Genomic DNA, 11,496 nt, shown 5'->3' with positions numbered 1-11,496 from the left:
TATAAGATTGTCAGTCAGTTGTTGTAGGATTGCCAAAGCAACAGCAAAGAGTTCTTCGCAGTTTCTGGAAAAACCCCATTTCTTTCTTCTTTTCTTTTTGGGTTTCATTTCTTCACTGTTCACTGAAAACTGGAAACTGGTACAAATGTTTCACAAACTGACAGGAGCTGAGCAGGAGGTTCCTCACTGGCATCCACTTCAGATAAGGATGGAAGTGAAGCAGGAGGTTCCTCACTGGCATCCACTTCAGATAAGGATGGAGGTGAAGCAGGAGGTTCCTCACTGACATCCACTTCAGATAAGGATGGAAGTGAAGCAGGAGGTTCCTGACTGGCATTCACTTCAGATAAGGATGGAGGTGAAGCAGGAGGTTCCTGACTGGCATTCACTTCAGATAAGGATGGAGGTGAAGCAGGAGGTTCCTCGCTGGCATCCACTTCAGATAAGGATGGAGGTGAAGCAGGAGGTTCCTCGCTGGCATCCACTTCAGATAAGGATGGAGGTGAAGCAGGAGGTTCCTCGCTGGCATACACTTCAGATAAGGATGGAGGTGAAGCAGGAGGTTCCTCACTGGCATCCACTTCAGATAAGGATGGAGGTGAAGCAGGAGGTTCCTCACTGGCATCCACTTCAGATAAGGATGGAGGTGAAGCAGGAGGTTCCTCACTGGCATTCACCTCAGAAAAGATTGGAGGTGAAGCAGGGGATTCCACAGGTACAATAATTTTTAAGCCATCTTCAAGCCTCGATGGGCTCTGAGCTGCAGGTGTGTGACCATCCAGCTCTCTTGGGATGTGGGCCTGAAAGAGCTCACATATGCGTTCCTTTGCTACAACAGCAATTTTAGTGAGCAGCGCCGGTGTGATGTTTGAAATGCTGTTGAGCAGAACATCAAGTGGAAATTGCTCTCTAATTTTTTTCAGGATGCTCTGGATCACATCATCTCTGATGGAGCGCGAGAAGATGGCCTGATTTTCTGTTCCTGCGAGAGTCTTGGAGATCTTGTCCAAGGTGGCTTTTGTGACACTAGTGCAGAGGATGCTTAAAACTCTGGGACGCCATATTTAAGAGCGGTTTGTGGAGGAAGCTCCCAGAAGCCCTGTAGGGACTCTGGGAACTACCTCAACCACTACTTCCTCTGCTGTGTGCATTCTGGAGGTCTCTGTTTCCTGCTGCTTCTGGTTCAGGAGCTCAATGTAGCTCTTGACCAGGCGCGGAGTTTAGGTGTTCCTGTAGATTAAGGTTAGATGTGTTTTTTTAACCCAGAAATAATGAAACATGGTAGTTGAACTGTTAATGACTGTTTGTCAAATGGGACTCACTGAAATTCAGGAGGTGTGGCCTCTGGAAACTTGAGGAGCATCCTGGCCTGGAACTCAACGTCCTCATTTTATTATTAACATTTACTGCCCACACCTGGAACAAAAACACAATAAAGTGTATTTTTCTTTGAGGTTTTGTGAACATAACAAAAAAAAAAAGCATCTACAAATGACTACAAGGTCTCATCAGCTTTCTAGTCTTACCAGTTTGAGAAGAGGTTTGGCCTCTGTTTCCTCCAGATCCTCCAGTTTAAACTCCCAGAGCCTTCAAAGGAACAAAACAGGTTTTATCTCCGCATTTACACTTCATTACAACACTGCAAAACCGCATAACAGTACATCTTAATAAAAGAAGCAAGTTCATTTAACTTAATCTGCTGAAACAGTTGGAGCCTCTCGGTCCCATAAATTAAAAAGAATTCAAAATGAATTGTTGAAGTTCAAAGTCAGTTGTTTTGAATACACTTAAATTTGTTGAGTATTTTAAGTTGTGGGTAATATATTTCCACTTAGCTCCCCGGACTCATTTTCTTGGCGTTTACCTTATATCATTACAAAAATGTGAACACCACTTCATCTTTCATCGTTCAGTTGTTGTTTCTATTTCAGCTGTCAAATAATCACATACCAATATGTATGCAGATAATTGTTAACGATCCCCCAAAGTGTAAAGCTTTGATGATGGTCATATCAAAAAGATAGAATCATTAATTCAATCAGTAACTGTGAAATAGGTTGATTTACAGAAAATTCACTATTTTAACAAATGTTTGTATAGGTACATTTGTAGATTGAATTAAAAAAAAGAGGCACTCATGAGCGCCTGGGTGGCTCGGGTTTGCATCCCGTCCCACGTGACTTCCCTGTCTGGAAAATAACCCCCCCTCAAAAAAATGTTATGTTTCCTTTTAATAAAACCACAACGTTTTTGGCTTTATTCATCCAAGCTGCTTTAACACAAAATATCTGAGATACTTTTACTCATAATGAGTCATTTTTCATGCTTTAAATGTTTGAGTTAAAGAGCTTAAATGATTCAAGGCAATCGGTTTCCTCAAATAATTTGAGTTGAGCTAAGTCATCGGGTTTTTACAGTGAAAGAGACTTTCAGGTGTGAGCTGGATGGTCTGCAGGTGTCTCAGTAACTCACTGCTCTCTGACTGTTTTGTTGCTCTCCTGCACCAAAAGGTCTCTCATGTCCTCAGCAGTGATGTTAGGTGGAATCCGATTTTTCCTGCTGAAGCCTGAGGAATTCCCTCATTATGGCAATCTAAAAATAAAAGTAGATATTTTATCATGACCACACAGTTTTTCAGAAATGAACATATTTGATGTCAGTTTTTGGCTTGCATGGACAGTGGATCTTACCTGAGTCTTGTAGCCTTTGAGATGCCAGCAGGTGCTCACAGCTGTCTCATATATGGCAGTGCCAAACAACACCTGCCATAGAAATGACAAGTTATTCATCATTAGTTAATTTGATTCTCAGTTTCTTAGCTTTTAAAAAACACATCAAACTCTTTAAATGGTTTAAATGCAGTACAAACAAAACCTCTCATACCCTGATGGGTTTGTAGATTCCTCTACTTCGTTCCATTGAGATTTTGCTCTTTTGTATCTCAGTAGGAAACAGAAATGCTCAAATACACTGTGGAAAGTTTGTGAAAATAAAGCTATACTCCAAAATACTCCGAACTCGATGGTTTCTCTCGCACAAATGAATTGTTTTTGATCTTTGAAGCAGAATTCTAGAACTGCAGGCAGTTTATAAAGTTCTCTCTTTACAACACAGCAGGTCACCATGGAAGCACTTCATGCACGTTTCATGTTGTTACATAAAAAAATCTTTATTTATTTTGCACTGCACTTTATTTCTTTCATAAATAAATACATTTATTGTATGAATAAATAAAGTGTAGGCTACAGCCGTACTTTGGTCACTACTGTGAAAAGTTGGATAAAAATGGCAGCTGCTCAGCACCTTTTTCTTTTTGTATTTTTATTTAAAAAAAAAAAAAAAAGGGGTTGATATACTCACACACACACACACACACACACACACATCCATACACACACCCATATGCACCTACATACACACACACACAAGTTTATTGTTTGTAGTAATGTGTGTGTATGCGCCTTTGTCATGCAATGTATTCGATAATGAGGGCGAGAAACTGCAAACCATGCCCCCCGCGACCCAGAGGTAGATAGGGAAGGACCCAGGGGACCCAGGCCATCCATAGCACAGGAGCTCAGAAGACTTGGGGCCACACATCCCGATGGCAACCGCGTACACTCCCCAGAAGAGGAAGGAGGGAGGCTACAGACGGAACCCCCACAATCCAGGGGCTAGAGTCCAGAGAGCCAGAGACGACGGGCAGCCCACCCCCCCCGGCAGGCCGGCACCCCCAGCACGAGCCAGGCATGCGGCCCCCGAGGCCCCAAGCGCCCGAGAGCAGCCCGACACCCGGCAGAGCCCCCCACGCGCCAAAGAGGCCCAAGCCAACCCCCAGGTCCCGGCCGCCAAGGGAGCAGGCCAAAAACCATGCCGAGACATCCGGCCACACATCCCGGGACCCACGGGCACCCACACCCCAGGGGCGGCAGTGACGACCAGTGGGGAGCAGCGTGGAGCGGTAGGGAGGGGTAACTCCTACCCTCCGTGTCCCACCGGTGCCAAGGCTCGGCAAGCCACCAACCCAGGCCCAGCTGTCCACACACACACACTCTCACAAGCACGCACGTACACACACACACACACGTACCAGTCATTCCCTCATGTACACACACGCACATACACACGCACGCACATTCGCATGCACCAGTCACACACTCATGCATACGCACATGTAACATACATGGACACCTAATGTGGGAGAGCGGGTACCAGCACCAAGCCAGCGGCAACCCAGGGAAGCAGCCAACCCAGCCCCGAACAATGAGCCAGTCCCCATCCCAGGCGGGGTGCATGGAACCGGGGTGTGAGAAGGCCCGCCCGCCCCCTCCTCCCACTCAGCGTGTTGGGGGGGTGATGTGAATGTATGTACTGAGAAGAATGTGTATGGCTGTGTGAAAACTACAGTGCTTTTAAAATTGGAGGGACAGATGTAATATGAGCACTGAATAACAGCGCCCATCCACACCGTCCCCCCAAGGCCCTCAATGTCTAAAATGTAAATAAAATTAAGGTGCAGGCAGCAGTGAACAGACAAGTGGGGCCACCTCAGCAGTGCCACCCACTAACCACTGTGTGACACACCTGCCCCCCAAGGCCCTATATGTACTATGATGTGTTGTGAGCTGTATAATGCAATTAAAAAAGGAGGAGTGGGACATCACGCAGCACAGCGAGCAGAGCCGAGGTGATGGCCCTACTCACTGCAGCACGAGCCCCCCACCCCCGAGAACCTATGTGTGCATAATGTGATGTTAAACTGAGTGGGAGGAGGGGAGGGGCCAGGATAAATATGACCGGGAGGCAGAGGACTACCCCCCGGAGGAAGAGAGCCAGCTAGCTACTGGCTCACTAGGCACCCCAGTTCCCTACACCCCCCCGCAGCCCAGGGAAGGCAGGTCCAGGGCCTGAAGTGACCGCACCCCCAGGACGCCACCGTACTCCAGGCCGGCACCCACTGCCCCCACTGCAAACAGGACACAACACACACCCCACATGCATACAAAGGACAACAAATATCGCACACACACACACACGCACGTACGCACACATACACACGCACGTACACACACGCACACACACACAGACACACACCCCCACATACATACTCACACATACACACACACGCACACAGTGGTCCTGAGTCAGAACCAACCGGCCCCGTGTGGGGCAACTGCTGCTCCCTCACCTGAGCGCCCCACCACCCCATGGGGGAGGGCACCCAGAATCCCGGAATGCCAGCCAGACACCCTGACACAGCCAACCCACCCCACACGGCGGCGCGCCCAAGGGGGCACAGACCCCTCCAGCGCAGGGAGGGGCCCAGCCAGGAAACGGGCAACCCCGGGCACCAGGGCCCCGACCCCCGCACCCCGGCCCCCACAGAGGAAGCCGGCCACCCGGACGGGGCCAGCACCGCCACCACGGGACCCCGAGCCCCACACCCCACGACCATAAGAGCACCATCCAAGTCCCCACCACCAACAACCAGGGCCCGGACACAGAAACCACAAAACGGTAGCCACCGCCTCCAGGCCAGAGCCATCAGACACCCAGGCCCCCCCGGCCCACCCCCAGCCACCTACCGGGTGCGCCATGAAACTAGACCACCTTTTTCTTATTGTAGATGTAAGCATGAGCAGTAAAACAGTGGCTTACAAGATTTCATTGAAACACTGGGCTGTGGAGGGGAATGATGGATATATATCTGAAGCCGGACAGCATCTGCTATATATGCAGCTTTGGTCATTTGGATAAACCGGCCCCTTAAGCAGCCCAGACGTAGAGACCTCTGTGTATTCTGTAAATCCCACAGCCCCACAGCACAATATTAATACCCCAAATAATTAATTACTAATTACCAGGCTACCTGTTGCCACATAAACACACGTTTATGATACCATAATCGTACAGCAGATACTGACTTTAGGGGGGAACAGGACACATAAACCTTAAAAAAAATCACTAACAAGTTATCCACCATATTCATGATGTAGCTTCTCTAACTGAGTGTCATAGTGAACCAGCATGTGCAACGTTTGGATCAGTTGGTTTTCATTTTCTTATATACCTGTATGAAGAAACATAGGTTGATATAAGTCAATATTTTTTTACTTTGTCTGTGTGAGACTCACACTTGTGCATTTCAAATGAGGCATGCTTACAGTTGCCCCCATCACATCCTCCTATTGGGTCTGTGTTTATTCAAAAAAAAAAAAAAAGGATTTTCATCAGCTTTTCTTTCAAAACATCAGTTACACCTCATGTCCATTTTTTCTTGAGCAAAACTATTCTGTGACAGTCCCCCTTACTAACATGGTTCCACTCTCCTCACATCTGCAGAAAGAACATAGATGTGAACTCACAGAAAAAGTCCTGCATTACTTCATCATCAAGGCCCGATTCTCTCCCCCTCCTCACAGGCAAAAAAAAAACATGTATAGTTTCTTGATCGGGTATTGCCACAAACAAAGTATCCAACATTTTCCTGATGGAGTTTCTCTCATCGTTTGTGTTTTTAAAAAACTCCAAAGTTGCTACATAAGCAGTGTGTTCATCATATCACAGCCTGCATCTTTTACTGTTTTGTACTCACTCCAAGCTTGACACACAGAACTCGTGACTTTGTAGTCACACGGCGTATTTTGTTAAGCTACACAAGTTATATAACACTCCTATTGGCTTTTGTTTAACCTCTGGATAAAAATGCTTAAACTATGTTCTAACTAAGCAACTCAGCTGAAAGGATGATCAAACCTCTGCACCTGACGATCAAAGCATCAAAGTTTTTCTATGAAATGATGAACAACAGATCGAATGGGTCAGTTTTTTCTTTATGAGTAATTGATCATAATGAACTGCAACATTTAAACGTATTAGCTGGAATTAACAGCGTCACAGTGAAACTCCTGAATACTCTGCTGTTTTATTGGACCAGAATAAAGCCTGTCGGCTCTGTGAAAGCTTTACTCTTGCTGACTCTTAAGATCCTTTTCTAGCCACATTATGAGTTCGACTCAATAAAGTCAGAACATAAAGTAAAATCCCTTTGAAATATTGTAGGTTAAGAATAGTATTACCTAGCTTGTGCACACCCTAATAATCACTGCCATGAAGTCTGTCTTACACTGAATATGGTTTTGATTAAATTTTGCATTTTTATTATAAATATTATTTTTTTATTTATTTTTTATATTTATTTTATTATTATTATAAATATAAATATTCCTCCTTCCTCCTCTGGGGTGTGTGCTCGGCTGCCATCAAGATGTATGGCCTCAGGTCTTTTGAGCTCCTGGTGGGCCTTGGATGACCCGGGTCCCCCTGGGTCTTTCCCTGCCCTGCAAATTTATTAATAAAGAAAAACTGAAATATCACATGGTCATAAGTATTCAGACCCTTTGCTTTGACACTCATATTTAACTCACATGATGTCCATTTCTTCTGATCCTCCTTTAGATAGTTCTACTCCTTCATTGGAGTCCAGTTGTGTTTAATTAAACTGATTGGACTTGATTAGGAAAGGCACACACCTGTCTATATAAGACCTCACAGCTCACAGTGCATGTCAGAGCAAATGAGAATCATGAGGTCTAACGAACTGCCCAAGGAGCTCAGAGACAGAATTGTGGTTAGGCACAGATCAGGCCAAGGTTACAACAGAATTTCTGCAGCACTCAAGGTTCCTAAGAGCACAGTGGCCTCCATAATCCTTAAATGGAAGAAGTTTGGGACGACCAGAACTCTTCCTAGACCTGGCTGTCCAGCCAAACTGAGCAATCGTGGGAGAAGAGCCTTGGTGAGACAGGTGAAGAAGAACCCAAAGATCACTGTGGCTGAGCTCCAGAGATGCAGTAGGGAGATGGGAGAAAGGTCCATAAAGTCAACTATCACTGCAGCCCTCCACCAGTCGGGGCTTTAAGGCAGAGCGGCCCGACAGAAGCCTCTCCTCAGTGCAAGACATATGAAAAACACATGATGGACTCCCAGACTATGAGAAATAAGATTCTCTGGTCTGATGAGACGAAGATTGAACTTTATGGTGTTAATTCTAAGCAGTATGTGTGGAGAACACCAGGCACTGCTCATCACCTGCCCAATACAATCCCAACAGTGAAACATGGTGGTGGCAGCATCACGCTGTGGGGGTGTTTTTCAGCTGCAGGGACAGGACAGCTGGTTGCAATTGAAGGAAAGATGAAAGCGTCCAAGTACAGAGATATCCTGGAAGAAAACCTCTTCCAGAGTGCTCAGGACCTCAGACTGGGATGAAGGTTCACCTTCCAACAAGACAATGACCCGAAGCACACAGCTAAACTAACAAAGGAGTGGCTTCAGAACAACTCTGTGACCATACTTTACCTTATGGCCATACCACCCTCAACGCGCCCGATCTCGTCTGATCTCGGAAGTTAAGCAGGGTCGGGCCTGGTCAGTACTTGGATGGGAGACCGCCTGGGAATACCAGGTGCTGTAAGCTTGGGGTGGCTGTAGCTCAGTAGGTAGAGCAGGTCACCTACTGATTGGAAGGTCAGTGGTTCAATTCCTGGCTACTGCAGGCTGTGTGCCAATGTATCCTTGGGCAAGATACTTAACCCCAAGTTGCTCTCCGACCGTTCCGTCGGAGTATGAATGTGAGTGAATGTTAGACGATTAAAGCACTTAGCTTAATTAATTAATCATGGAAGTGCTTGTATGAATGCGTGTGCATGGGATAAATGTGAACGTGTTGTGTAAGCGCTTTGAGTGTTCATATCTGAGTAGAAAAGTGCTATATAAGAACTAGTCCATTTACCATTTACCATTACTTGACTGGCCCAGCCAGAGCCCTGACCTAAACCCAACTGAGCATCTGTGTAGACACCTGAAAATGGCCGTCCACCAACGGCCAACAAACGGAGAACATCTGCAAGGAAGAATGGGAGAGGATCCCCAATCCAGGTGTCAAAAGCTTGTTGCATCATTCCCAAGAAGACTCATGACTGTAGTAGCTCAAAAGGTGCTTCTACTCAATGCTGAGCAAAGTGTCTGAATACTTATGACCATGTGATATTTCAGTTTTTCTTTTTTAATAAATTTGAAAAATTTCTACATTTCTGTTTTTTTCTGTCAAGATGGGGAGCTGAGTGCACATTAATGAGAAATAACATGAACTTTTTTGATTCTAGCAAATGGCTGCAATGAAACAAAGAGTGAAGAATTTAAAGGGGTCTGAATACTTTCGTACTCACTGTATATGTGTACATGTATATGCATGTATATATATGCGAATGTGTATGTATGTGTAGCTATCTATCTTCTATTTTTTTCTGTTCTCTCCCCCCTTTTTTCCTGTTTTTTTCTCTTTTTTTCTTTCCTCTCTCTATCTCTCTTCTCTTCCTGCCTGTCAGATCTGGTAAGAATAAATAAAATAAAAATAAAACTACAATTGACCAGAAAATCCTACAGAAAACTGATAGAGCTCTTCTTGAAAAAGCAAATATGTTTGGTACAAAAGTGCATTCAGATCATCATTCTGACTGCAAAAACTGCCAGACATGACAGCCCCCCCCCCCCTTCCCCCGAAAAAAAAGAACTCCCCGGAGCAACGGCTCCTCCGGCTCTTTGACTCTACAGATGCTGCTATTGGCAGCCATGACATTTCAGCCTGTCAGCACTTCAGAGGACAGACAGCAAGGCAGAAACAGCTCAGCATCCATTTATGAAGAGAAAAGCCCAAAAACTCAGAGGAAAGGAAGGATTTGTGGAGCAACATTTAACAAAGAAGAAGTGCGACATGGCGAGGCCGGCCCGGATTCTCAGGAAACAAAACCAAATCCAGGAAACGTGGATGAGAAACTGTGAGGTGTGGATTCAATGAAACGGGACACCAGAGGAGGCCGAAGTCATCACAGTAAGATTTGGACAGATTGCAGTGATATGACAGATGTATGGCTCACTCATAGTTAATAAGTCCAAACTTCATTATTGTGGAGTGTAAAATGAAGGATTGGGCATGAGGATGCTGAGATGAAAGTTACTGACTGCATCCAAAGCTTCACATGAGGAGAGGAACTCTGAGCACAGACAGCACAACGCTGAACATAATATTGATCCTGAAAATCACTTTGATCACAAGAAGAATCACAACACAAGTTTTGCTGTGGTTACAATTTCTGAGAAATTATTAAATGATGAACCAGACAGCACGGCTCAAATGAAAGGTCATGACCTTTACAGGCGGGACCAAAGGGGGCGGGGCTTTGTGTTTCAGGTCCTGTTATCAGTGTCGAGTTGTTGAATCGATGTTTGAAACTGAAAATGTAATGGAACGTGTTACAGCTGACATAATGAGACAAAATGCAAAAATATAATTGTACAGAGCAGCAGGTACTAACCTGACACATTTAAAGATAAACTGTCAGAAATATATGATGTCATCAGTAAAGTATTAGATTTTTTTTTGTGGAGACTTCAGCGTTGATGGTTTGAATCCTTCTGGGTGAACACTAAGAACTGAGTCTATCAGCTCTGTTTGTGTGGGCTCTTCCCCTCAATCTCATATCCTCATAGAATAACTGTAAATGCTGCTGCACTCATTAATAATATCTTCACAAATGTTCCTGAGGGGAACATAGCTGCTGCTCTCGTTATAAATGTTGTGAGTGATCATCTGTCTGTTTTTGAAAAAGATACACAAACCACCATTAACCATCTGAGGACCAATTCAGGACTGGAGCAACATTTATGTTGATGATGCTGATAAAGCTCATGAAGGATTCATTTCTATGATACTGCCCCCTGTTGGCTAAAGCAGTCAAAACAAAATCTCTATCTAGTAATGATGTTTTTAAGGCCAAAGCAGAAGTCAGCATTGCCGTGGTTCCATTAAGAAAAAAAGGCTTTTGAATTATTACAGAAAACCTCCTGAAAATTCCTCTTTTGTTTCCAAGATAACAGGATAAACTTCCTGATTTTCCTGAAACATCTCAGATCTTTGTTTAAACTGGGAGAAGCTGTGATTGTTTTTCAGCACAGAGCTGAAAACAAGACATGCACACATAAAAATAATAATGATAGTAACAATAATCTAGCAGAGGATTTTTCACAATACATTTTCAAAGTGCTTCACAAGCAAAATCAGACAAAATCAGCAGGTTCAAAAAGGTCAGACACAAAAGGTGAACTGAATCAGTAACGTGTAGGAAAACAAAGGGAAATCAGTAATAAGGGAAATAATTGATCAGTGACTGCAAACACTTTGTCCCTGTGCTGCTGTGTGTGGTACAGGTGAACACAAACACACATTCTGGACACATTTGAATCATATTCTTCACATTTTACTGGCTACATCCATATTTCAGCACTGAGCATTTAAATCATTTATATCTCATTATTCTGAATCATATGCAATAATTCTGAGTATCAGCCGAGTGTCTCTGCTGTAAACTCCCTCCAGCCTTTGGAGCAGATGAGCTCACAATAGGAGCCTCTAGTGGACATTAGAAGAACTGCAAG

The 11,496-nt window shown here is 44.6% G+C and overlaps 1 non-coding gene across 1 annotated transcript; it reads left to right on the top strand.

Annotated features, from left to right (window-relative positions):
- The first annotated feature begins 8,360 nt into the window (after positions 1-8,360).
- On the top strand, positions 8,361-8,479 carry LOC115795165 (5S ribosomal RNA). Its single transcript, XR_004021238.1, has one exon. It is a non-coding gene; the product is annotated as a 5S ribosomal RNA (ribosomal RNA).
- Positions 8,480-11,496: the final 3,017 nt, after the last annotated feature.

The sequence above is a fragment of the Archocentrus centrarchus genome, chromosome 16 (assembly GCF_007364275.1).
Source record: "Archocentrus centrarchus isolate MPI-CPG fArcCen1 chromosome 16, fArcCen1, whole genome shotgun sequence".
NCBI lineage: Eukaryota > Metazoa > Chordata > Actinopteri > Cichliformes > Cichlidae > Archocentrus > Archocentrus centrarchus.
Note: the sequence above shows the minus strand (reverse complement) of the source record. Positions and strands in the feature narration are given on the sequence as shown.